This window comes from Aphelocoma coerulescens, chromosome 1 (genome assembly GCF_041296385.1).
Source record: "Aphelocoma coerulescens isolate FSJ_1873_10779 chromosome 1, UR_Acoe_1.0, whole genome shotgun sequence".
NCBI lineage: Eukaryota > Metazoa > Chordata > Aves > Passeriformes > Corvidae > Aphelocoma > Aphelocoma coerulescens.
Window position 1 is genome coordinate 13,796,089 of NC_091013.1, and position 25,176 is coordinate 13,821,264.

At 41.0% G+C, this 25,176-nt stretch overlaps 1 long non-coding RNA gene across 3 annotated transcripts; it reads left to right on the forward strand.

Moving 5' to 3' along the window:
• The first annotated feature begins 238 nt into the window (after nucleotides 1-238).
• On the forward strand, nucleotides 239-23,800 carry LOC138099572 (uncharacterized). 3 transcript variants are annotated; one of them, XR_011146744.1, is made up of 4 exons: nucleotides 239-369; nucleotides 22,340-22,958; nucleotides 23,056-23,183; nucleotides 23,551-23,800. It is a non-coding gene; the product is annotated as an uncharacterized lncRNA (long non-coding RNA). The 3 variants fall into 3 exon arrangements; XR_011146746.1 differs by having other exon boundaries at nucleotides 22,340-22,680; nucleotides 22,804-22,958; nucleotides 23,056-23,800; XR_011146740.1 differs by having other exon boundaries at nucleotides 23,056-23,800.
• The last annotated feature ends 1,376 nt before the right edge of the window (nucleotides 23,801-25,176 follow it).

The following is a 25,176-nucleotide window of genomic DNA, read 5'->3' on the forward strand; positions in this document are numbered from 1 at the left end:
CTTGTAAATATGTAAAGTTGTCACGTAGTTCATGCTCGTAATTTGTCGTGGATGTGAACTACCAGTTTTTGCTTATGTAACTTTATTTCAAAGTGTTTGTCATGAAAGAGGATGGGAAGAATGGGAAAAACACTGAGTGAAGGATGATTTGTGCTAACCCAGGTGACATTTATCAGCTATTAGGCTGCTTACTTTTACCAGCTGCACGGCCATAGCTGAACACCTCAGGGCTGTGGCAGTTGTTGTGTGGTGTCTGCTGTGTTTTGGGGTGCCCTGAGGACCCAGCTGAACAATTTCAGCACTTACAGGGGATCTGCCATCGCTTGAGGTGGAACATGCAGAGCATATATAGAAACTAGGAAGCAAATGGTAATGTAAGCTCACCTGGGAGATACACTTGACCTAAGGTTTCATCCAGTTCTGTATAATGAAATCGAGAGAGTGGTGCTTGATAGCACTAATTAGGAACTGGGAATTAAAACTGGTACTGCTAAGCAGCAAATACAGTTGCAACAGAGAGGATTAGAGGAACAGGCACAGTTCAGGACTGAAGTATTCCTCTAATTATTTCCAGTTCCAGTTATGCCCAATGCATGAACTGAATGTTCAGCAGCACCTGGTGTGTCTGCTACCCACGGAGCTCCCAGCAGCAATAGTTTTCACTCATTTGAGAGATTTTTTTTAAAGGAGATCCTAAACTCTATGGTGAAGCTGCCTTTGCTGTAACTCCAGGGACAGAAGAAAACCCCCGAAGCGTCAAATACTTTCCATGATGTCTGTGGCAGGTGAAACACTACAATTTCTAACAGAACATTAAAAACCACAAAACCAAAACTGAAATGTTTAATCAAAACTCAATGAAAACAAAATAATAATATTATTGATAAAGATTCAATTGAAAAATACTAAGAAAATATTGCATCTTCCTGGAGGCTGTACTGGTGCAAAAATGGTAATCAAGTCTTCAGTATTTTGCACTTCTGTTGGGTTTTATGCAGTTCAACTTTACAAACCTCTATGCACATGAACTAGTTTTGAGTGTTCTGTGTTTTGCACTACAGGTTTTTTGCAACTATGTTTTGAATGCATGTATACTTGTACTTTGTGGGATACTTTCCAGAGGTGATGTAGAGGACCCAGTCTAAAAAGAATAAAATATTTTATTCTGTGAATAATTTAAAAAGTGATGGGCCAACCATTATATAAATGTTGATTTTAGAAGTTTGCACATGATTAAGCAAGGTTTAAATGTCCTACAGAAGAGCATTGTTTCATTTAATCATAACTTTTAAAATGAATTTGTGTTTTGATTTTTTTTTTTAAATTCAGGAAAGACAGATTCAGTGTTAATTAATGAAAACATGCTTGCTATAGGCATGATTCATCCTTGCAAAAAGGATATGGATAAGGGAATGGATGTTTTGATCCCTGCAGAACAGAGTAGATGTATGTGATTCTTATTATCCATCTACTGTGTCACCCTGACTTTCATGTATAGTGTGCTGTGTGCTTTGCTGGAGCACCACCTCGTTCCCAGAAAATGATGAATCACAAAATCACACAGAATGGTTGAAAGGGATCATGGGAGGTCATCTAGTCCAACCTCCCTACTCTCCTAAAGCACATTGCTCAGGATTGTGTCCAGACAATTCTAGTATCTCCAAAGAAGGAGATTCCACAACCTCTCTGGGCAACCTGTTCCAGTGCTCAGAATGAACAGGAAGCTTCACTTTATAGACCTCTGAATTCTTGACAGCTTTTGTGATTGCAGAGGTGAAAGTGTTTGTTACAGATGATTTTCCTTTCTGGTTTTTTATCTTTTTGGTATCCCCAAGACAGCTGGTGTGTTGAATACAATATGGATACAAACTTCTTGCTGTTCAAGGCAACATTAGGTTGAAAGATGGGGGCTGCAAAGCCAGTGTCAGACCACAGAGTTGGCAATGGGTTTGCCCTCCCTGCTGCAAGTGGCTGATGTGGCACTTGGCTGGCTGTGCCCTCCTGCAGGTGCCAGAGCTGCATGGTGGCCTCGTGGTGTGTGTGCCACACTCAGGATGGCATCTTCCAGTTGCCTTGGTCAGCAGAGATTGCTTAACCTGACTCATGCTGTTAAAGACCCTGGGAGGTTGATGCTGAACAGCTGAGGAGAGTGGAATATGCCCAAGGGATTTGCTTTGTTTCATTTTCTGTTTTACTTACTCAGTACAAAGGAAAGTACTTCCAAGTAGAAGCCCATGGGAGCAAATTTCATCTCATCTGGGTTTGCTGTTTGAGACAGATGAACCAAGAAGAGTTTCTGCAAGAGTAGTCCCTTGCTTGTGGAAACAGAGTCTCTAGTGGCAGGTTTCACTGTGCTAGTTTGTACATTAGAGAACTGGATAGGGGGGAGAATGTCTACAGGCAGGGACTGCCTAATGCTTTTTAAAATTCAGTCCTGCTCCTGGTCCCCAGAGTGTGCTATGGGTGGCACAACCCATTTATCCATTTTTAATGTTGAAATTCAGTTTAAAAAGAGATCAGGTTGAAATCTTATGCCTCTCCATGCCAGTGGAAACACTCTGAGTATGTTCAAATAGCCTACTATTTATTCTCCCCCTCATGCTCCTAGGTTTAAAAAGAAATTATAATTTTTTTCCCCCAAATTGTATCTTGCAGAATAATTTCCAAATTCTGTAGCTGAGATGTAAATGTGATGGATGTGATGGAATTACTGAGTTGACTAACAGGAGCGCATTAAGTAGTCATAATGAAACTCGGATTAATTGCTTGGGTATACTTGTTTTGTCTAAGTTTTAAACATATGATCCCGCCCACGCATAATCTGTGTGCTTCACTGATCTTATTCTCCCTTGCCTCTGTGGAGAACCTCTGTCCCTGGCCTCTTGCTATAAGTGCTCAGTCATACATTCAGTTGGACCTGCTCTGTGAAGGCTGTTGGTCACAGAGTGAGCAGAGGGAATGGGAGAAAACAACCTGCAAACCAGCAGTGTGTTGAAGACAGAAACAGCAATTCCCATAAATTGCATGTATTTGAGGAATATGTCTGTTCTGGGAAATAAAGGCAACCAAGCTGAAGATGCTTCCATGCTGTGTTATTTCAGCCCATATTCAGTACATTTTAACAGCTCATTTTGAGGATCCATTTCCTACGTGATTCAGGTTCAACACATTTCTTCAAATGCCAGGCAAACTGCAAGTTGTATGGAAACACTGGCCTGCTGGTACCTGAGGCTGGACCCAGAGACAGACACGAGTGGTTGTGAATATACAGAAATGCAGATTTACTGTGTGTAATATTTTTTTCAATGGTTCAAAATTACGTGATATAGAAATCAATGGTGTTAATAATTCTAATGAGAAAAAGTAGAAAGATTACTGATTTTAATGTGTTCTTATAAGAGAAGCTGAGGGCTTTGATTCTACTATTTTTTCCCCACATCTTTTAGAGAACGGGCTGCTGCTTTGCACACACATATAGCATACTAATAAGATATTATTTTCCACCTCTCAGATCTCTTTTGAATTCAAATATATCTATTAGCACCTTTACAACTCAGCTTATGCATATCCCAAGCCTATGTGATTAACTATTTCTACTGTACCATTTGGTGGGTGGCATTGCAAATTACAGAATAACACAGGGAAACAGAGTTTTCTGCTGTGGGTCTTAACACTGTGTATGGAAAATGCAGAGAGGAAAAAAAAAAAGAAAGATTTAAAGTCATTTGGATCTGCATTATTTAAGCTGGCAGGCATCCAGGGCTTGTAATTTTAAGACTGTATATGGGTTAGGATGGTGACTGGTGAAGGGAAGCCTTGATAAGGGTTTTGAAGGCTGTTTCAAGAGTAGAGGTCAGTACCAGTACAAGTCTGGTGGAGGAAATGTGTATGGCTGAGAACTGTTCCCCAAAGGAAGGTGCAGAGTGAGAGCTGGCTCAGGACACTCAGCAGGTTGGGCATTACATTTTCTGACTCTGGGCTGAGGTATTTGGCTGTTCTTGCTGTGGCAAGATGATGGTAGAAGGTGGAGACAGACATTGCATGGGGAACTGAGGGAGGAAGAACAAGGGAAGAATAGGAAAAAGAGAGCTTGTTTTGATGTGACTGTGAAATGTGTCACAGTGGTGAGGCACACCTGCCTGCATGTCCCAATGCCACCTTTGGGAGCACCCGCTTGTCTGGCTTTTGAGCGCTCTTGATGTGGGCGACAAAGGCAATGAACTCCCTCTGCTGCTCCTGGTAATTGCTGTTTCTCCATGAGCTTTGTGGGGGCCCGAGGCTGTCCTCACCTGGCTTTTGAGAGCAGCTTCAATACCTGAACAGTCTTATCATGTTTTACGTTTCCAGGCAACTTTGAAGGTTGCACTCCACTCCCAGGAGGGGCATCAAGGGTCTTTATGTTGAAGACAATAAAGGCTGAGTCAGGTCTGCAGGCTGCATCAATCTAGGGCTTTTCCCCCCCCTTTATACGTGATCTTTTCTAGCAGACAAAAATTAAATGTTGGCTTTTATGAAAAATGCTGTTGGTGTGAGGATCCAGCTCTGGCAGTAGACTTGGGGTATGGCAATATTGTCTATCATCTGCTGCACTGCTCTCAGAGTCCTGGTGACTCTCCAGCTAGTGTTAAAACTGGCTTAAAACTGAGCTGTCTTGATGTTTTCAGAAACTTTGGCGTTGTGGTCGAACAAGAGAGGATCAGTCTGCCAGGTGGTGCTGCCTGTTATGTGATGAAGTATGGGTCTGCACCACTTACTGCAAGGATATAAAACTGGATTGTTTCTTCTCCTTGAATTTAGCACCAGATCTTCTGGAGTGATGACCTGCTCTGCTTCTCATTTCTGAGGGCTGGCTTGGACAAGCATCTTTCAGACCCTGTTCTCCAAGTGTTGCTTTTCATTACAGTCCAGATGGGGCAGGGACCATGCACTCTTCTATGCTTCCTTCCAAAGGACTCTCCAGAGACTTCAAAGCAGTGTTGACTATGGTTTCTAGCTACCTGCATGGAACAGATGCTGTAAATAATTTCAATCCTGTCCTCAAATTTTGGGGCCTTTCTTGAAGATATTACTCTTTAAAATTTTTTTTTTCCTTAAAATCCTTGCTGTTAACGAAGCTAGTTGTCAGGGACCTTTTGTAGAGTGTGTTGGCTTTTGTGCTGTAACCTGCTGGCTTGCTCTCATCATGAGCCATAGCCATAGAAAAGTATCTGCTTTTGCATTTGCAGTAGTGATGCTTAATGGATTTGACAATCAACTGGAGCTGCAACCTGAACAACTGCAAGTTAGATAAGTCTGAGAGACTAATTGTTATCCTAAACTCCATGGGCTGAGTTTAACTTGGATGCTCTTTAGTCACCTTCTGGTACAAGACTCTGAAGCCAGTGTCAACATTTTAAAGTAAATCCAGTTTGTGACTTGTCACATTATAAGAATAGCCCCATTATGCTCAACCAAAAGCCCATCAAGCTCAGGATCCTGCTTCTGACAGTAGCTGATAATTAAGGAAAGGGTGTAACTGCAGGGAAAGTATTGAGTGATGTTTGCCCAATATGTTCTCCCACCCCTCAGCAGTTCATGGCTTAAAGATTTTCTGATCTCCGTGTTTAATAAGTCTTTGTGGCCTTATCTTGTTGATTTGTCAGATTCTACTTTTGCTTTCAGCATCTGCAGCACTTTTGGCAATGAGTTTAGCAGTTCAATGATTCACTCTGTCAGAAAGTCCTCACTTTTGTTTGTTTTAGAGCCCTGGCTGAAAGTTTCATGTGATGCACCCCTATTTCTTGTATTTTGAGAAACAAAATTTTTTATTCATCTCTTTCATGCCACTCATGATTTTATAGAGCTCTAATAAGAACCTAAACTGAATGACTTTTAGTATGATTTAAGGCTCTGTATTATATCTTATGATTTCTGGCTGTTTATATTCCATTTGTTTTTGCTTTATGTTTATTTCATCTTTATTTCACAAATTTAATAATTTTGAGAAGATTATTTTGTCTAATTAAGGTAGAATTAATCCAGGGGCAGCAATAATTTGCGAGCCAGGATTGGAAGGTAGTTTATTTAATCTATGTGTCTTCAAATCCTTTGGATTCAATTTGCCCAGCTTTCATACTGATGGATGCTGAAATAAATTATTTAAATAGATGAATTAAATTTGGAGCAAACAGAGGCTAATGCATTTCACCCTCAAATAACACGCCTCTGTAGCCAGGGAGATTTTCTAGGAGAACTGAGGAGACAGTTGTGAGCTGGAAGCACTGTATGCAAAACAGGGGGTAAGGGCCACACGAAAACCCCTTTGGTTTATCCTCTAGAACTAATTTGTCGATTCCTTGTGGTCAGATTAGCAGAATGGAGCCAAGAAAGAAACCTCACAGAGACTGGCCATGTGAGATGAAATAATAAGCAGCTGTTGCTCAAGAGAAAGCTCAGACCAGACTTGCAGAAATGTAATTAGCAGCGTGCTGGCTGAGCTGTTTGCCTGCCTAAAGCCTGCATCATGCCCTTCTGGGGGGCAGTGGTAATTTTTAGTCTCTCTTTTGGAGAGAGCTTCTTTCTCACTAAGAATCAGGACGACTGGAAAGGGATAAAAGAGATGGAAAATAGCAGAATATATTCTGCAGCATTCAGGGACACTAGATGGGGATATTTGCTCACTTTGTGGCTCTTGGTACCCCTCACAGCTTTGGTGGTGATGTTACCGAGGTACAAGGAGGGCTGGTGATATCCAGAGGAAGGGATTGATCAGAGTGGGTTGCATGGGGCTTGTGAGGCAATCTACACCTTTGTTGCCATTTCTCACTCTACATTTTCCATCTCAAACACAGAGGGTCTGTAGAGCTCAAGACATGCTGAGGTCTCCCTTCTGGCTGTGAAACACAGCACCATGTGGGATGGGACAGTCATGGTTCTTCCTCTGCACTGGGAGGAAGAAGGGACAAATCTTCCCTATGGAAGAGGAAGAACCAAAACCATGGCAATGCAACCTTTGTGGGCCTGAAGCACTGCTGCTGTAGGTGTAATTGGTGTGTTTTTGAGGGCAGAAAAGGGACATGAAGCTACTTTTTGTAGCTTTTTTCCTTTACATGTTTGGCTTGCCAAGTGGATGTTGTTTAAAGCAGGAGACTCCGTCCCTGACTCGAAAGTCTTGGTTGTGTGATGTGTGACCCAGGGTGAAGATAGGCTGCTGAGACAACTGTCTCACAAGGACAGGACTGCTATCTTTGCAGGCCCTTGCAGAGCCACTGGGCTAGGGTGGGCTTTGGGCAGTCCCAGAGAAGAGCACAGCCACAAGGACAGGGGATTCACATGTCACTGGTACTCGGGACAGATTGGAAAGGTGTACATGGGATGCAAGATAGAGCTGACGTGTTCTGGCTCTGTGGGATACTGGTGGCAGTGTTGGTAAATGCTGCTGTATATATTTTGTGCATGGTCAGGCTGAAAAAAAGACTCTAAAGAAAATAAGAAAGCCTTGAATTCTCTCGTTAGGCTGATGAGTAGAAAATGAGGAAAAAAAGCAGTATTATTGACAGTCTTCAAAATCCATAAAGGATAGACCATATCTCTTACTAACACTTGTGGGACAGATGTAATAAAAACAACTTTCTTGGATCAACTATCTACATTTAGTGTATTAGGAAGGTCTTTGATTTTTTTGTTGTTTGTGCCCATATACACTGAGAGGCAGAGGCTCTGGGTAACAACTATCTATCAATATCTGCTGATATCAGAATTTGTTTCACCCTTGGAAATACTACTGAGTGGTCAGTGAAGCCAAATGATAGAGAGAAAGCTTCTGAGTCATACATAGGTCCCCCATGTTTGCTTGTGTTCTAATGACTTTAACCACTCTGACATTAAACACTCCCAGTGTCCTGTTTCACCATCACTGATTGCTGATATCCCCACCAAGGAAGTTGTTAAGTCATAGGTCCTAGATGATTGTTAAGGTCCCTTCCAATCCAAACCATTCTCTGATTTTACTTCTCTAAGTTCATTTGTGGTAAAGAAAACTGAGATCTTCTCCAAGTTCCCTTTTATATTCCAGAAATTTTAGAAAGTTTAGACTTTGGTGTAGTGAAAGGTATAGTTGATTTTAAAAAGCGACAAATATCCTTTTTTCCCCCTCCATAGGTTCACAGCTTCATTGTACTTCTCTTAAGGCTTGCCTATTGCAGGTTTTGTATACAGCCTAGCATTCGGCATACTAACACCTTCTGTGTAAAATTAGCAACTGATGGAAAATGTTTGGCTGAGCTAATGGAGACTTACATTTCCCTTTCCTCAGGATCAGAAGGCTGCCTGAGCTATATTATTTTCTTTGCTTAGTTTCCAACTCTTTTTTTTTTCTCTTTTGCTTTGACAGTATATGTTTAGATGAAAAAAAAAGGGGTGGAGGAGCTCTGTGAGTGACTCCTTTGATGAAACATTAATTGGTATCTGCACATGCAAACGTAACAAACTGCTATTCTTGAAATAGGATCTCTACCCTTTTTGTGTAAGGGCTTGTGCTTCTGAAAGGGATGGATTTCTTGTGCTTATTTGGTTTGGATTTTTTTTCAAGTGGAAACAGAGTTTTCTCTTCAGCAAACTCCAGTCTCCAATCCCTGACTTTGGGCTTGCCTACATTTGGAAATGTACCAAAATAACTATTCCAGAATAAACTCCCAGGAGGATATTTTAGAACTAGATTAAATTAAATTGGAAATAAGAACTCTTATTTTGGAATAAGAGTGTCCGCTTTGGGATTTATATTGAAATAAACCATCTCGGAATAATTGTAGCTATTTTGATATATTTCCAAGAGCAGACAAGAGCTGAGCAATGTTCTGAAATAATTATGTTAAAATCTCATGGATGTGATGGATAATGGAGGAAAATGTCAATACTGAGTTAGAACAATTTAGAGACAGTGTGTCTGATGGTGTCATACGCTTGTTCAGTGGAGTTTTTTGAGTTTAAGCAAAAGATCCCACCCTTCAGGCTATGTATATAATTTGTTATTAATATTTTAGTAGCAACACTACTGTGCTAGGAACAGTCTTACAGACACAGGTCCCACCTCTGCACAACCTGGAGTCTAGAAATAATCCATTTGCTTTGTCATGCCATAGATGTCAGCATGTCTGTTTTGCAGATAAAATAGGGGTTTTCAACTCTTTATAGCACTCCTTCTTTATAACACTTGTTTATAACACTCCTTGTTTGTAACATTTATAGCACTCCTTGTTCAGGCAAAAGTGCTACTTTGGTTTGGTTTCTTGAAGGAAAACAGAAAAGGATAGTTACAAGAAGACGGAAATTATAAAAAAACACACATTTTTTCTGCATTTGTAGTTACTGTGCCACCCCTCTCTTCTCAGTTTACTGTAGGTAGCATGTGAGTCATTATTGGGAAGGTAAAAGCCATGTGCTTCATTACACCCTGTGGCACAGAACCAGTACAGATGTGACACGAATACATCACCACTATTTACATACACACAGTATGTGTGGAGTGATAGTTTAAAGGAACACTTTCTCATTTGACAAGGAATGCTCATGGCTGAGAAAGTTCTGTTATCTCTCTGGGTAAGATTTTTTTCTTCTCCCTTTAGGCACTTTCATTTGTGCCTTGACTCTCAATGAGTGGAGGTCGCAGGGATTTTCTCTGTGGCAAGAAAAGGTCCCACTCTGTATTTACCCATATTCTAATCTTCCCTGTACTTTCAGTACTATTTTGGTTCCATACTGGAGGTCTAAAAAAAGATGTGGAAATTCAGTGGCACAATTTCAAGGTTATCCCACAGGCCAGCAAATCCATAATGTGATTTTTTTCTCCCCTTTATGGAACATCATAATAAAAGAAGTTGATATAATATGAAAGGGAAAGGCAGTTTCTTCTTACCAAATTATCATATCTAGCATCAAGCCTGTGCTTGAAGGTAATTCTAGCTAATCCTTTGTAGCAATAAATATCTATTACATTTATCACACTGAATTTGTTTCCCCTTCATTTCATCCAATTACCTTTTCTACAACTGGAAAATATATCAGAGCTGTCTCAACACATTTTTTATGGATGTTAACTTACTATTCTCTTCTTGATCTTTTGTCAAGATGTGCTTTAATTAAAATGTTCATGTAACTTGTTCAAGTTTATCCTTCACTCCTTCACTATCCAGATAATTGATGGGTTTGCTTTTAAAAGTGGAATATAGCAGTCCCAAGAGCTAGGCTAGGACTGAAATTCTGTGGGTGTAGAAACTTCTAAGCAGGTTGCTATAAAGCCAGAGTTTAGGATGCTATAGTCAGAGGTCTGTCAGCTTTACTATTACAGATATTTCTATCTGGTGGTTTCCTGTTTGCTATTAAAATTCCCATGGGAAATACAGATATAAATAGCCTTAATCAGCCAAACTTTTTTCAAATTAAAAAGACATATGATTTCATAGTGTGAAAATGCAGTGGGTGCTGCTCACTCACTTGTAGCTCTGTGACAGTGACACTCTATCAGCTCCTAGAAGACAGCAGGTTTTCCCACTGCTTTCTTACAGAGCCTGAGCTGTGGGCTCCCCACACAATGGCTCCTCAGGGATTCCTTTTCCAATGGGAGTGTTTGTGAAGTTTGTGTGCACAGTGGAGGGATGGTGCTGCTATCTTATCAATTGCATCTCATGTTTTTTTCAGCTCCTTATCCCCATGTGCACATCATGGTATTAGGCAAGATGCGTGGGTTGCTTATATGTGTTGTTCATATCCAATACAGGATCTTTTAGCTAGGGTGATGTGAGGCCAGAAGATTAATTAAGACAGAATGAACGGAGTGATTCAGAAATCTGTGATTGGTAAAGGGTTGTCATTAAATGGGGGAGTTTTAATTGAACTCTGCAGCCTTGGCTACTTTCCTCCAAACTGCTCACCAATCCTGACAGGAACAAACAAGGTAAAAATCTTTGTGATAGGTATCTTGTAGATATCACAGTGGCTTCCCTGTGCCAGTGGTGAGCAGTGGGCTGCTGGGTGAGCTATCCAAACTGCGTGGCTGTACATGTTGCTTTGCCAGATGAACACAGAGCTATTGTGAAAGCACATTGGAATAAGGAAAGAAAACATCAAGTGGCTATTTCAGCCAAGTGACCTTGAGAGAAACATCTGCATTTTACACAAGTGCACCAAAACCAGCTCCTTCTTAAGACAGGGAAAAGAGTAGATGTCCAAAGGCTCAACCATAGGAGCCTTTCCAGCTATCAGGGTAAAATTTCTCTCCTCCTTAGGGCCAGCCTGAGGAAACAAGAAAAAGTATAGGAAAAAGGATTAATTTCTTTGAATGTCTTTATTGCCTCCTTCTCAGCATACGTCCTTTAAAGGAGGTGATACAGGAGACTAATTACTGAGGCTAATGTTCTGAAATCCTTCCTTACTCAAGACTATTTATGTGGTTGAGGAGATGTTAATACCTGCAATCAGTCACAGATTCACAGTGGAAGGTGTTGACCTTTTGAAGAGTATGGGGCTTAGGCCTCTGAATTCAACAGTCAGGTGTTGCCTGAAATCCTCTCTTTTTATTTCAGCCATCACAGAAATCCCCAAAGGGTTGGTTTCAACAAAACATTTGCAATATGAATGCAAGAAAATGTAAATCCTGACTTAGGAAGGGATACATCTCCCCATCTGTTCTGATGTCTATTTATAAACTTTCAGGTTTTGGGCAGATATTGGCAGCTTCTCTCATCAGGGAGGATTCCAGGTGGTTACTGCTCTGCCCTGGGTTCCTCCAGAGCATGGCACAGAGGAGGAGCTCTGCTTCTCTGGGATGATGTGCTGCTGGAGAAGAAATGAAACTGCCCTAAGGCAGGCTCACAATGCAGCAGCCTAAAGGAAGATCTGGCATGTGCCCAAAATGTCTATTCCCTTCTGCTCTCCTGATGCTTCATCAATCATATCACCTGTGTGTCATGATTGTCAGCATGGAGAAAAATATTTGGAGTGTTCTGGTTTCCTCTTACACTGGCAGGGTTGTTTGTTACTGGAAAAAAAAGTGCCTTTTAATGGATACTAGTTCCTTAAATCAGAAATATCTACCTGGTAAGAGAGCCCACAGAAACAAACCCACAATGGTAAAAGTCTGTGAAACTCTGCAATTTATACTTTTTACAGGAAGATGAATATGGATATGTTAATCCACATTATCATGGTTACATCAGTTAGACAAAAAGGTGAAACATATTTAGAACAACCTGTTTTTCATACATGCAGACACCCAGACCTGCTCTGGGTGCCAGGTGACAGTCTTCTTTGGACCTGTGGAAGATCCTCACTCCAGAGAGTCAGCAGAACTCTCACAGCTCTGATTAGCAATGACTGCCTCTCAAACAAGACACAGAACCTACATTCTTGATAGAAAAAGCCAGCAAAACCTAAACAAGCCAGACTCCCAGCTCTGGCAGATGTCTCTAACACACCAAGAAGCAACAAGATAAGGGCACAAGAACCCTTTCTTTCCCTACTCATGGGCCATCTTTGAACATATATAGAGGCACCAGTTGAGGAAAAGTGCTTAAAGCAGTTAAGAACAAGCTAGGGAAACTCAGCCTGCACCTTGTCTCCCTAAACCACCTTACCTCTAGAGCATCACACCAATGTAGCCTCAAGTGTCTGAGTCAAAAGTGCAGCTGTGTTAGCATTGGCATCCTTCACCTTACAGCTACTGAACTGAGCACCTTCACAGGAGTCTATATCTTTTCCTCTAGGAGGTCTATGCCACACACTTAATTTGATGTTAAAATATTTGGCCATTTTTCCCTACTACATAAATAAACAGATTTTAGTTGAATTTATGGATAATACTATTTTCATACTTCCAAATTTTTCATAAAGTAATATTAGATAAGCCACCACTTGGACTGAGGCAAAGTGTAGAACATTAATAATTTTGAAACATTTTAAATATCAGAAATGTGTAAAATGAAGATTGCATTCAAAGCTTTTTCCCACCCTTTTACCCAAACTCAAAGCCTTGAGCAAGGGAATAAGCGTAGCTTCAAATGGGAACTTCAGTAGAATTCAATTTTAAATTCAGCAGTCACTAATGTTATTATATCCTTTCTGTGGTAAAGCTCAAATTCCTGACTCTCTCTGTGATTCCCGTGCTCTAGGTAGCATTCACCATGTACTTTTTCAGAGATTAGAGATAGAGGCATTTTCATAATACTGATTTTGGTGGTGCATCTTCCTTGTTTCTTTCTTACTTGAGGGCAAAGCCAGATGATCTTGTTCTGAGGATCTCTGACAGTGGCTATTCCATGTCTGGCAGTCACTACAATCTAATTCTGCTGGACATAATCACCATAATTTATTCCCTGTAGGTGGTTTCCAAAAATAGAAGTAGGTATGATCCTTGCCCTACAAGGCTCACACAAAAGACAGAGAATTAAAAAGACTGGCAGATAGGGGAGAAAAAGTAAAAGGAACAGTGGCTATGGCAAGTACACAGAGAGAGATAAATTAAATCCAAATTAGTCCTTTGGTGTGATAGTGAGACTGAATAAGCAAGTTTATTAAAGGAAAAAAATATAATTGAATAAAAGATAGAGATGCATTAATAGCTCTCAGAATAACATGCAGAATGGCAGCATCCTAATGGTATAAACCCTACACTACAACTGAAAAAGCCTTTCCTTCAGTTCAAATCACTTGTCTCTGGTGTCGCCCTGTCAGTGTGATCCAGCAAGTAACTCTGTCCTTCCTCAGGCACCCCATCTCTCTTCAGTAGCTGACTTTAAAGTACATCATTATCTCATTTCCTTGTCACATCTCAAATTATTTTCAGAGATTTCCAGGTTCTCCACAAGTGATGAAAAAGCTGTGAGCACAGGCCTTGATGTCCATACCCCTCAACAGAGCTTGGATCACACTTCACCCTCCAGGCTGGATGCTCTTGTGAGGATTTCCTGAAGGAAAGGAAGCCCTTTTGTAAGGCAGGGATGGGAATGCTGCAAACCCCAGACCTGCTGCTTCTCTCAAGGTTTTTCATGTCTCTTAGTACCTGCTGTTGCAGTCTTGTATGTGCTCCCACATATTTGTCTTCACTCTGTCACTGTGAAGCGTGGCTCTACTGCTGTTCCTCTCTGACAGATGACTGAAAAACTTGCTTGAGGTTTGCAGAGGAAACTTGCATGGCACAGGCTTGAGCCTAGCTCTTGTGTGGTCTCATGTGAAGGGCAGATCATGCCTGGCTGAAGTAGCCACACAGAAGAAGGGAGTGTCCCATGCATGAACTCCTGTGGTCACCTAGCAGTCTCACCCCCTTCAACTCTGGGTGCCATGCTCTAGCCTTTGCTGGTTGCTCCTGTGTTTTACATTTCTATGTCCTGAGTGTTTTCTGCTATTTATGGGCTTTCCGGCTTTACTCATCTTGTTGCTTCCTGCAAGTTTCTGTGGATGTGTCCTTCATGGATGCTACAGCCATGTCCTCACATTTATGGGTAGCACATTTTACCTCGTGGGACACCTGGTGTCTTCAGTGCAGGGAGTCTTTCTGCCTTCCTTGGCCTTTGGAACAGGCTGCTTTTGGGGAAAAGTCTATGTCATAAGAAAGCCTCCATGAATGGGGAAAAGATATCAGTAAAATTATTAATTGCTCCAATTCTGAAGCCCCCCTGCAACCTTTACCCTAATATATCACTGCTTGCAAGTATGTCAGTGGTTGAATTGTGCCATAAAGCCATGGAATTTTCTCCTTTCCTTTGTGTGCAGGAATTTCTGGGTAATCTGGGAGTAGGAAAAGGGGCGGTGCTGATTTTGCTGTTATATTGAATCACTTGCGCATATTTAGCTCTGTCTTTTGTGTGTTGATTTTGGGATCAGTCTCTGGGCCTCCATATTGAGAAGCTGCTCCCAGTGTTGTTTTGGCTGTTTGTTGCTTCCTGTCTTTCAGGAGAGCCAAACATCTGGCCCAAAGGTACAGGTTGCTCTCCACAGTGAGCATACCAGTGATGGCCAGATGGAAATGTGCCACCTTGTCACGTTCCCTGAGTCCCCCTGCTCACTCAGGGAATGGCAGGGGAGTTGCAGCTACAGTGTAATTCCTATCTGTAATTCCTACCTGTAGCAGTGGGGCAGGAGCTGCTGTGTTTGAGAAGGGAGCTGAGGGCACCCATGGGCAGCTGCCTTGCAGGTGTGGAGCAATAGGAAATAAGGCACTCAGTAAATGCCTGCTTTCCCTGCCCTTGGCTTAGCAGGTGTGTGGGTGTACACGCCGTAGGTGTCTCAGACTTGTTAATAAAGCTGAGGATATGAATAACACTTACCTGCTATTGCATTCTGCTTCTGCCACTGCTTTCATTGGTAGCAGGAGCTGGATGAGAGAGGGGATGCTGTGGATGCACAAAACCTTCATCTTCCTGCCATCTTTACTTTCTGATTCCATTTCACTGGGAATCAAACAAATTTACAGTGTTTTAACTGGAGAATATTTTGACTAAAATCTCTCTTTAGAAGGACAAATAAATCTTGATCTTGTGATTAAGAATGCACAATTAAGTAATTAAAAAATAAAATGGTTGCTTATGGGGTGTGTTCCACTGATGGTAGTCCTGTTCAATATAAATTTATGTCTTTCTTAATGTGCCACATATTTTATTACAGTTTTTTATGCCAGAAGAATGTTCTTTTATTTATCTTTTAGATAAATAGATAAAAATGTAGATAAATTTAAAAATAAAGAATACTTACATTTGTAGTTTCTTATTGTAAGTTTTCCATGATAGAGGAATACAAAACACTGTTCTGGGGAAGAGAGTGACCAAAAAATAGCTTTTGAGGAAAAGTAAATAGTGAGGGGAAAGGATGCACTAAACTAAGACCTCACCAAAAGAACAAAGCACCATGGAGATGTGTCTGGCTAAAAGTACAAAGCGTAAACACAAAGTACTCTGATTAGGCAACTAGTCTGCTTCTTAGGTTTATTAAACATGACAAGAAATTTAATAGAGAACAAAATCAAGGTATTTGTAAAACACTAAAGGTGAAGCTGCTTGCTGTTTACAACCAGTGATTTTTATGTTGTATTTCATTAGAACTGCCTGTCTCTGTCCAAAGCAGAACCAAAAGAAAGAATAAAATAAATAAGAAATGGTGCATTGTGATCACAATCATAGGCTGTTTATATGTATGCTTCAAATTAAGGGTTTGGTGTCATGGAAACAGCTTCTTCATTTGGAAAGCTCTGCGGCAGTGTGAGAAGGAAAAGACTGGAGAGGGCGAGAGGAAGAGGGAGCGCAGGAGCACGGCCGTGCAGCCTTCCCAACATCATCGGCTCCCTCCCTTCCCCGGAGACAACGGAGCGAACAGGAGGGCAGGGCTCCTGCGCTGCCTGCCTCACCTCGCTCTGGAATAATGCAAATCATTCCCCCTTTGCTGTTTGTCATCTGCAAGTCTGCATGTGGCTTATTTTGTAGTTAATGCACAGTGTAGTTCTAAATACTTTTTAAGGGAATTTTCCATACTGAAGGGATGTGTGTGTGTGTATAAATATATATATGGATGTGTCATGTAATTTTGTAAATGGACTTTACCTAAAAACAGTATTTATCCACCAAAGCAAATGAGTCCAGGATTTCTATAAATACTCTTTGTTCAGTTCTGCTTGTGTACATACATGCATAGTATGTTTTGTGTAATTTTAGTGCTAAAAAGACATTCCCTGTTGCCCCACATCAGAGGATAGCAGTAATTTGTGTAAAGAACTTCTAAAATTTACCAGGAGAGGAACCTCTCCAGTGAATACAGAATTACAATAGATGGTTGGGAATTAACACCACTGCTTGCATTGTCCTAGCTTCGATGCCAATTTATGCTCATTTGTGGGCACAGTTCAGATTACTTGGGAATTGATTGCATTAAGCAGTTACAGGAGAGCTTTACAGGGACTAAATTAAGGGCATGTGCTATATTTCTGCTGTGTTGCTGTCATGCACATCACCAAGGAGTAGAAACAGACCAATCCTGTACAACAGATATTTTTTTTTAAAGCATAGTAAAGTTAGATCTAAAATCCTGAGGTGGGATCATGTGAAGGCAGTGGAGATGTTCCCCACTCCATCACAAAGCTCAGGCTGGCATCATGGAAAGATCTGGTTACGGGGCAGTGTGAATCCTTTGCTGCTTTCAAAGTGAGGCCAGTCATGTCCCTTCCTTGGGCTTCCAGATGAAAATGCTGCTCTTCTCTCCACCTAACTTTCTAACCCAGCTAGGTGTGAAAATTTTGGTGATTTGGGCATCTTGTGATGGTGCCCAGATCTTGGGAGACCTGTTAGGCAAATGGTTTAATTTCAAAGCCAGAAGTGAGCTGTGTCCCCAGCCCAGGGGGAAAAAGCTGCCCACACCAAAGCAGGGGTTGAGGTTGGGGCCACAGTATCTTTGGAAAGGGAAGAGCCACGGAGGAGCTGCTGGCTGCCTATGTAAGTGGGCAGCCCCAGGGGGAATGGGGGCGGTTGCAGGGCATCCACGATGTGGGTTTGGTTTATAACCAGCTTTCACTGAGCTTGTTCCCTGCCCTGTGCTCACCCTTGGAGGTGTCTGCTTGTGGTTTGGCTTCCTGGCAGGGAGGAGTTTCTGTACCCACTGCCTGTTCTCCAGTCTGGGCATGTGGAAGGGCAGGAGAGAAGTTTCAGGAAAAAAAAGCAAATATATTTGGCTGAAACAGATTACTTTGGTTTAAAGCTGTCATTTACCTTCCCTGTACCTGGAAAAAATGGTGTTTCTGTGAGCATCAGAACCGAAATAAGAGTAGTCAGGATTTTTTTGTGTGTGTATATTTTTCTTTTCTTTAAAACAATTCCCAGTTTAAGAAATATGCTAAATGAAGCACCTGCCCTCTCAAACAACCTGGGAGAAAGAGAGAGGCTGCAATTCTGCCTGCTTTTGTTACGGTTCCTGCACTGGCACAGGGGTATCCCTGTTAATGCTGCAGGAAAGATGCTTCTGGTGCAGCAATGAATTCTGCTGAATGGAATTCTGGTGCAGCAAAATCAGCGTGCAACTTTGGCACTGAAGGTTCATAAAGAAGAGTTCGGTGTTGCTGTGAGAGGTGCTCAGCACTGCAGTGGCAGCATCTACTGGGAAGACACTACCTAACAAAAACAGCTCATTCTTGTCTGCTGTGCAGAAACAGGTGTGTTAAAGAAACTGGAGGTGGAATGGTAATTGTGAGAAAAGTGCTAAATTCTCAGAGGAAAAAAAATCTCATTAATGCAGGGGAAAAAAACCCCAACAAACCTTTAAAATTATAGAAATTTTTCTGTCTTAGAATAGCATAATAGGTAAGGTAGAAAAGCTTGAAATTTCTTTATTCAGAACCAGGCAATGGAGTGTAGTTTAGTTGAATAGTTCTGCTTCAGACTTTCGTTCCCTTTATTATCAAAGCAACATGAAAGGCATAGCAGCTTGGGCAAAAGAGAAGTTACTGTGCAATCTTTCTTCTCCTTGAGTTGTGCCTTTGTGCATGACTTATTTCAGTGTTTTCAAAGGTATTGAGGAACAGGATGAAGAAGTGTGCATTTACATTAGTGGTTTTATTCAGATCTGGAATGCATTTTGAAACAGCTCTTCCAGTTGCCTGCACTAAGGTCATGTGGTTTGTGGTCTCAGAGTGGTCTCAGAGCTCATGAACTCAGCTCCTCCTGCATGGAGACCAGTGTGCCCACGGCTAATCCAGCACATCAGATCAGACTAGACTGTGCCTGAAGTATATCCCCACTCTCCACCCTCCCTGGTTTTTAAAATAATGTGGCATTAGGTCCTCAGCATTAAGCGTTTATCTCCACATATATCTTTTAATTGCAACACAGACACAGCTGTAGGCAATGGAAATGGTTTCAGTTGCTATCCCACTGCTCCTCATCTACATCTTTGGAAGATCTTTGGCTTTCCCTCATTCAGAGGGTTGATAGTAGGTGCCCAGTAAAGCTTTGTTTGCAGGAGAAAATGGCTGTTTAAGTAGCAATTATTATTGGTAAGCGTGCGTGGTTGTATCTATTGCCGTCTTTCTCCTGAATATGCAGTGCACAGAATTCCCCTGAGAGGCAGGGTCATTAAGGAGCTACCTAGATACATATGCTTTTGCGAGTTTTTCATCTAACTCAAAGGTGGGAATGCAAATTCTGAAACTTGGGGACATCCTGTGGCTTTGTAACACTCTCCAGGAGAGAAGTGCTCATTGAGATGAATAGCTCTCACTCATTCATATTCCTCGTTTACTCATGTAACATTTATAATATGGGTAATGTTCCTCCTTTTATAATAGCTCCGTGTGAGTTACAGATAGAACTTAAAATTACACTTCCTTGTACTTAACTGTTTCAGATGAGGCTTTGCAGAGCTGTGCAAGGGGCAGAGCAAAGCTGCTGTGTTGTAGTGGGAGCCCAGGGAATACCGTGCTGCAGGCAGATGTGAACACTGGATTTCCTTCAGCGTGCACACAGGGATAGCAAAGGAGGTGAGGACTCAGGCCTCCCTGCTCTCCTGTCCCTGGTCTCCCTTGATGCTTGGTTTGCTCTGGGAGCCAAGCTTCCTCATGGTCCTGCCTCCCACCTCTTTTATCCCTTTCCTGGGTCCTGTCTTTGGGTTGGGAGCCAGCAGAAGCTGTTCTGGTGATGTAGGGAGGCCACAGAGCAGGAATACTTGTCCTGTGGGCTTCTTGCTCCTACTTCACTTGAGTCTGGCTCCACATTATTTTTCACATGTAGGGATACGTGGTTTGCAAACTCATGGCATGAGACAGGGTAATATTTTTCATGCAAGAGGACACAGACAACTGTTGTATCTCAAAGGATACATCTCCTGTGCCATACAGTGGAATGGTTGGACTCGATGATCTTAGAGGTCTTTCCCAGCCTTAATGATGATATTTTACATCAATATAATATCTACAACAAACATGTTATGCAGTCCTTGAGTTTCTTCTTTGTGGAGATGTGAACTTTGCTTCAGGGTAGTGTTTTCTGTATTACATTTTTTTTCCCATTTTCCTCTAAGTGGCTTTTTTTTTGTCTGTCTGGTTTAGGAGGAAGATCATGGCTGCTTCATGGAATCAAAGCCTGTGAAAAGATTTCTTAGCTAGTCTTTTTAGATGTAAAATTTTCAGTATGTGCTTTTCACAGACATTTTGAGACTCCTGCTTGCTTCAATAGCTATAGCACAAAGACTCGAAGATGTATCTGAATTAGTGGAGGTCATTAAAATAATTTTTTAAACCATAGAACAAGAAATTTCTTTAATTACAGTGTGATATTAAGAGTGAAAATGGTTGGTACTCGTGACAGAGACAGCAAGAGAGGAGAAAGAAAGGAAAAATAAAGCACCAGCAATAAAACCAAGCAAGTTTGTTTAAGAACTGCTGCTCAGTCCTTGCAGTAGCTTTTTTAGTTCATCGCTAGGACTATGAATATTGTGTTTGTAAAAATGATTTACAAAAAATTATCCACCTTGTTCTTCTCAAAACAAAAAGGAATGACTTGGCTGGCTTCATTGCCAGTATAAATTGGGCAGTAAATATAAGGAAAGTAAATTGAAAAAAATGTGGACAAGACTTTGAGCAATTGCCCCGGGTCAGGAAGGAGTGAGGAGGAGCTTGGGATGGGACTGGTGTGGTGCTGTTGCTTGGGAAAAAGGCTTTTGTTTTCATCTGTATCTCACGTTGTTAAGACCCATGTGGGAAATGCTTCTGATGTGATGGAATGTAGTGGTTTGATGTCCTGCACTGGCCTTTGTCTTAGCAGAAATACAGGAATATTTTCTATTCTGAAATAAAGAAATAAAAGCCATCTTTCTTTCCATCTACTTGAATAGGAGTTAGATTGGACCCTAAGTATTTTAAACAGCTTTGTGTTCAATTTCAGCATGGGCTTGGTCAAAATTAAAACATTAACTCGGGAACAGAAATGAAGGCATGGGTGAGGGCATAAATGACAGCTGGGGAAAAAAGATTAGTCAACAAGTCATTATTCTCATCTTCCCTTTCAGTTTTCATTACATATCCCCTGATACCTAGGAGGGATCATTTTGCTGTTCAGAACCGTAGGCACCACCTCAAAACAAAGAACAATAACTGTGAAATGCAGAAACCCTCTAGCACATGAATTCAAGTTCTTGCTGTAGCCATGGTGCTTGTTTCTTTTGTAAGTGCCTTCAATGGTGGCACTGCTGTCATATCCAGAATCTTGAGGTCTGTAGATAACAGTAAGTGGAGGAGGATGATGCAAACAACTGTAGACACTTAGATAATCCACATTTTACCAACTTATGTTAAAAAAATTCAAGGAAGATATTTCAGAAAAAAAACCCACAAAAATCCGCATGATGTGACAAAACACATTGTTCAAAGAGCATAACTCAATATTTTAAAAGATCAGCTTTTTTTTAGGCTAAAGAAGCACTGACTAGCTTGCAATACAGGGAAATTACTAGACCTGGTCTGAGTTAGCAAGGAAAGCTATGTTGTTTTCCCAAAATAATTAAAGCATATCTGGAAAGTGCTAAGAATCTCTTGATCTAAGGAAATTAAATGTTTTGCTCAATTCCAATTTCAGTTGCTCCATTTCAAATGCAAAAGATCAACTTAAGTCAATAAATGCCTTTGGAAAAGGAAGGAAGTAGTTCAGAGCAACTATGTTGGAAAAAATCAGATTCCACTTGAGTATAAAAAAATTACTGAGAGAAGGGCTTAATGTGTGCATTTATCAGATTAAAACAAAATGATGGGAAAATAATGAAAGAATTTTACTGCACCATAGTGGGTATTCCTAAAAATTTGCATTTTTTTTTTTTTAAGTCTATGTTATTATTTTGGGGATGCTTTGTCAGACTCTGTGTATGCATACAAATAACAGAGAAAAGAAACTTCAAGTGCTAGATTTGGCAAGCTTAATTTAGGTTTTTTAAAACAATCAGTGCTGGTTGTGATGGTAGTTCTCTTTCTGTGTACTCTTTCTAACATGACTCATTTGTTTGTGATTAAAAATTTAAAAAGCCACTTCAGGCATCCTGTGAGGATTTTCTGCAAATCCCTGTATTTGTGTCAATGGGCCCATATGCAATTTTAGCTTGAAAAATGCCTTTGTAAATCTGCCTTCTGGCATCTAGGATGTTAATAAAAGACAAGGTCATGGCCAAAATTTGCCTCTTCTACCATTGCTGCTGTAAATGGGAGATGAGCTTGTACTTTCAGAGCGGAGTTTGGCCTTTAATTGGTGTTGGCTCGTCCTGTGTGATCATGAAACATTATAGTAACACATAGAGTTTTTAATGTAATTCCTTTGCAGGGGACATTCTTGTTTTTTTTCCTTCTCTCTAGATGGCTGTTTATCAACTCTGCCTGAAGGAGAATGCCATTTATTCTGTAATGATAATTCGTTCTCTACCCTGATGAGTGGATGCATCAAGATTTTCCCGTTCATGTTTATCTCAGCTATTCAGTGAAACCGTGGAAGCACTTTTGCTAAACCCAGCCTCTCTATCCATGTTCTTCTTTGGTTTTATTCAAAGGGCAATCTGAGATTTCTTTTATGTATTACAAAGGTTTTCATTACACCTTTTCCTCATCTTGTAATCCAAATCTGCCAGTCCTCAGCCAAACCAACCATTCATGTTCAGGACCGTGCTCTTATCTTTTGAAGGATGTGGAGATCTGAAAAGGTGATTTTAGTCAGCTGCTTCTTTTGCCTAAAGGGTCTTTGTGGGGCCCCACAAAGGGTTTTTTTGGTATGTATTTCAGACTACTGAGAGGGTTAAAAAGGGACTTGTGTATTTGCTGTATAGAGGAGAAATTGCTACCTTAGGAAGGCTGAAGACAAGGCTGGGAAGTCAAAAGGAATAAGGAGATATTTTGATAAACACTTGCCTACTTCTCATCTGTGGATATGTGGTCCACCTTGTACTTAATATTGCATCTGGATCTGCTTTTGGAGTCTGAGGTAAAAAGGCTGTTCTATACTGGAAGTGTTTTAGAATTAATTCCTCCAATTTTTTTATTTTATTTTGTTCATTGTAGAATGGTGTGTGTTATTTTAGGATGAAGACTGTGCTAGCATGACTATGCTGAATTTTCTCAAGGGTAAACTGCTGCATATACTTGAAGCCACACGGAAAATCAACGTGGAAATCCAAGTCAGGACAAGGCAATTTGTTTTATGAGCAAGGTGATTCACCAGAAGCAAATGAAAGATCCAGGAGAATCAGTCTGATGTCAGCAGAAGATTAGTAACACATGAGGATTTCTCATAAAAATCCAGTTCTGACTAAATGTTTTTGTTGTAAACAACTGCTGCTGAAATGATACACAAGAAGAAATACCCTACTTCATTACAATGCTCAGAGTCTTTCTCTTTTCACAATATAAATGCACCAATTTTCTTTGGCTTTTATAGCTCTGGCAGATAAAGTGTAGAGGGCTGCTTGAAAGATCACCTAGTTTAACCTTTATTAGCACATGAATGCATGAAACAGTATTAAATAGAAAATAGAAATGCCTGAAGATCATATCAAGTGCTCTGTTTGTATTTACAGGTTGGACTGTAATTTGTGAAGATACTGGATGACAGGTCTTTGTCTGCCTGGCTGTTATAAAGAGGAGGTTGGCATACTAGAGGTAATAAAGCAAGAAAGATCCTCTATTTCATTGTTTTGATTGCCTTACTTCTTTTCTTAAATATATTTAACAGTTTCTCTCTCTCCTGGAATAAAAAATTTTAAATTCTAAGTGTGTCATTTGACTTTCATGACATTTTATTCAGTGTCAGAATGTGACAACGCTCATTTATTTCTACCCTTTGGCATGATAAATATGGAAGTATGAGGTATAAATCTTTTGCTGGAGATGCTGTTGAATTAAAACCCTATTGTAATATTCCTTAAAATGGAAAGTTTAATTGTAAGCAAGCTGAAGACTGTGAAAACATGCAGCAAATACACAGATTTTTTTCCATTTGTATCTTGTATACTGGGCTTTTGAAATCAACCTGTTGGGTTGAATAAGTGATCTTTATACTGAGATTTGACTGGTGTGAGTAGGTTCTCTAGTGATGACGTTCGCATACACAAAATGAAATTATTTTCTAAAATTCACTTCTAAGCTTCTTCCTTCCTCTTGAAACCCGAAAAGACAGATGTAAAAGAGCAGAAAGGTCTCCCCTATCAGCCAAAGCACATCAGTTTGCAACTCATGCATGATCCAGAGGTGTTGAACAGAAGATTCCTGTGGTAGACAGCAGGAACTCATTTTCCATGGGATGTAAGGAGGCATTTTCCCTTTCGGTTCAAATTCCATTTGCTGCAAATGATTTAGTTCTCCACACTTCCTAATTGTGCATGAACAAAAATGAAAGGGTGGCCTATAAATAAACCTTTCCAGAAGCTACAAGCAGGTTGGCCAAATGTAGCTTTGCAGAGGCAATAGACAGACATCGCAGAGTTTCTGTGCCAAACCAGGTTCAACAGCTTCTAATCCGTATTCTGCTGCAATTTAATATCCACGTTCCCCTGCTCCATCAAAGTCACTGTAATCTTTGTCCCTGCTTTTCTTCCTCGTGTTCCAGGCTGCAGGGCTGAGGGCAGTGAGCTGTGAAGCCTCCTGCTGTTGCTGCTTCCATTGCAAGATGAAGGAATGCTCTGCATCAGAGTGGGGAAGTGGGCAGGGGATCCCAGTGGGGAGGGGTAAAGGGGTCACACAGAGCAGAAATGGGAGAAAGATGGGGTATACTGGAGTGTCTTAGGGGTCTGTTCTGGCACCACAACTATTTTTGAAAGGATTACGGTACCACGTCCTTGCCACATGCTGTAATTTCCCAAGTGTGTGCATCTAATCACAACTGTCACTTACTCAGATAGATGGAAAAGATTTGAGATTTGTTTTTTTGCCCAACATCCAATTTTCCTCATAGAGCCACATAGCTCAGAGCAGAACTTTCTGTTCTGTGTAAAAAAAAAAGGGCCCTTTGCTTTGTTAGAGCCTGTCCTGCTCTCTGAGGTTTCTGTCAGGGTGGCGTGGGTGAGGTTGTGTTTTGGTGGGTTTTCTCTGCATTGTGGCAGGAAGGGAGGCAGCCCGGGGGGTGGCAGGGGGCACTGGGGCTGGGGGGCCGGGGCTGGATCAGTGGTGGCAGCCAGTGCTCAGGCTGACAGGGTCACCTTCGGGGC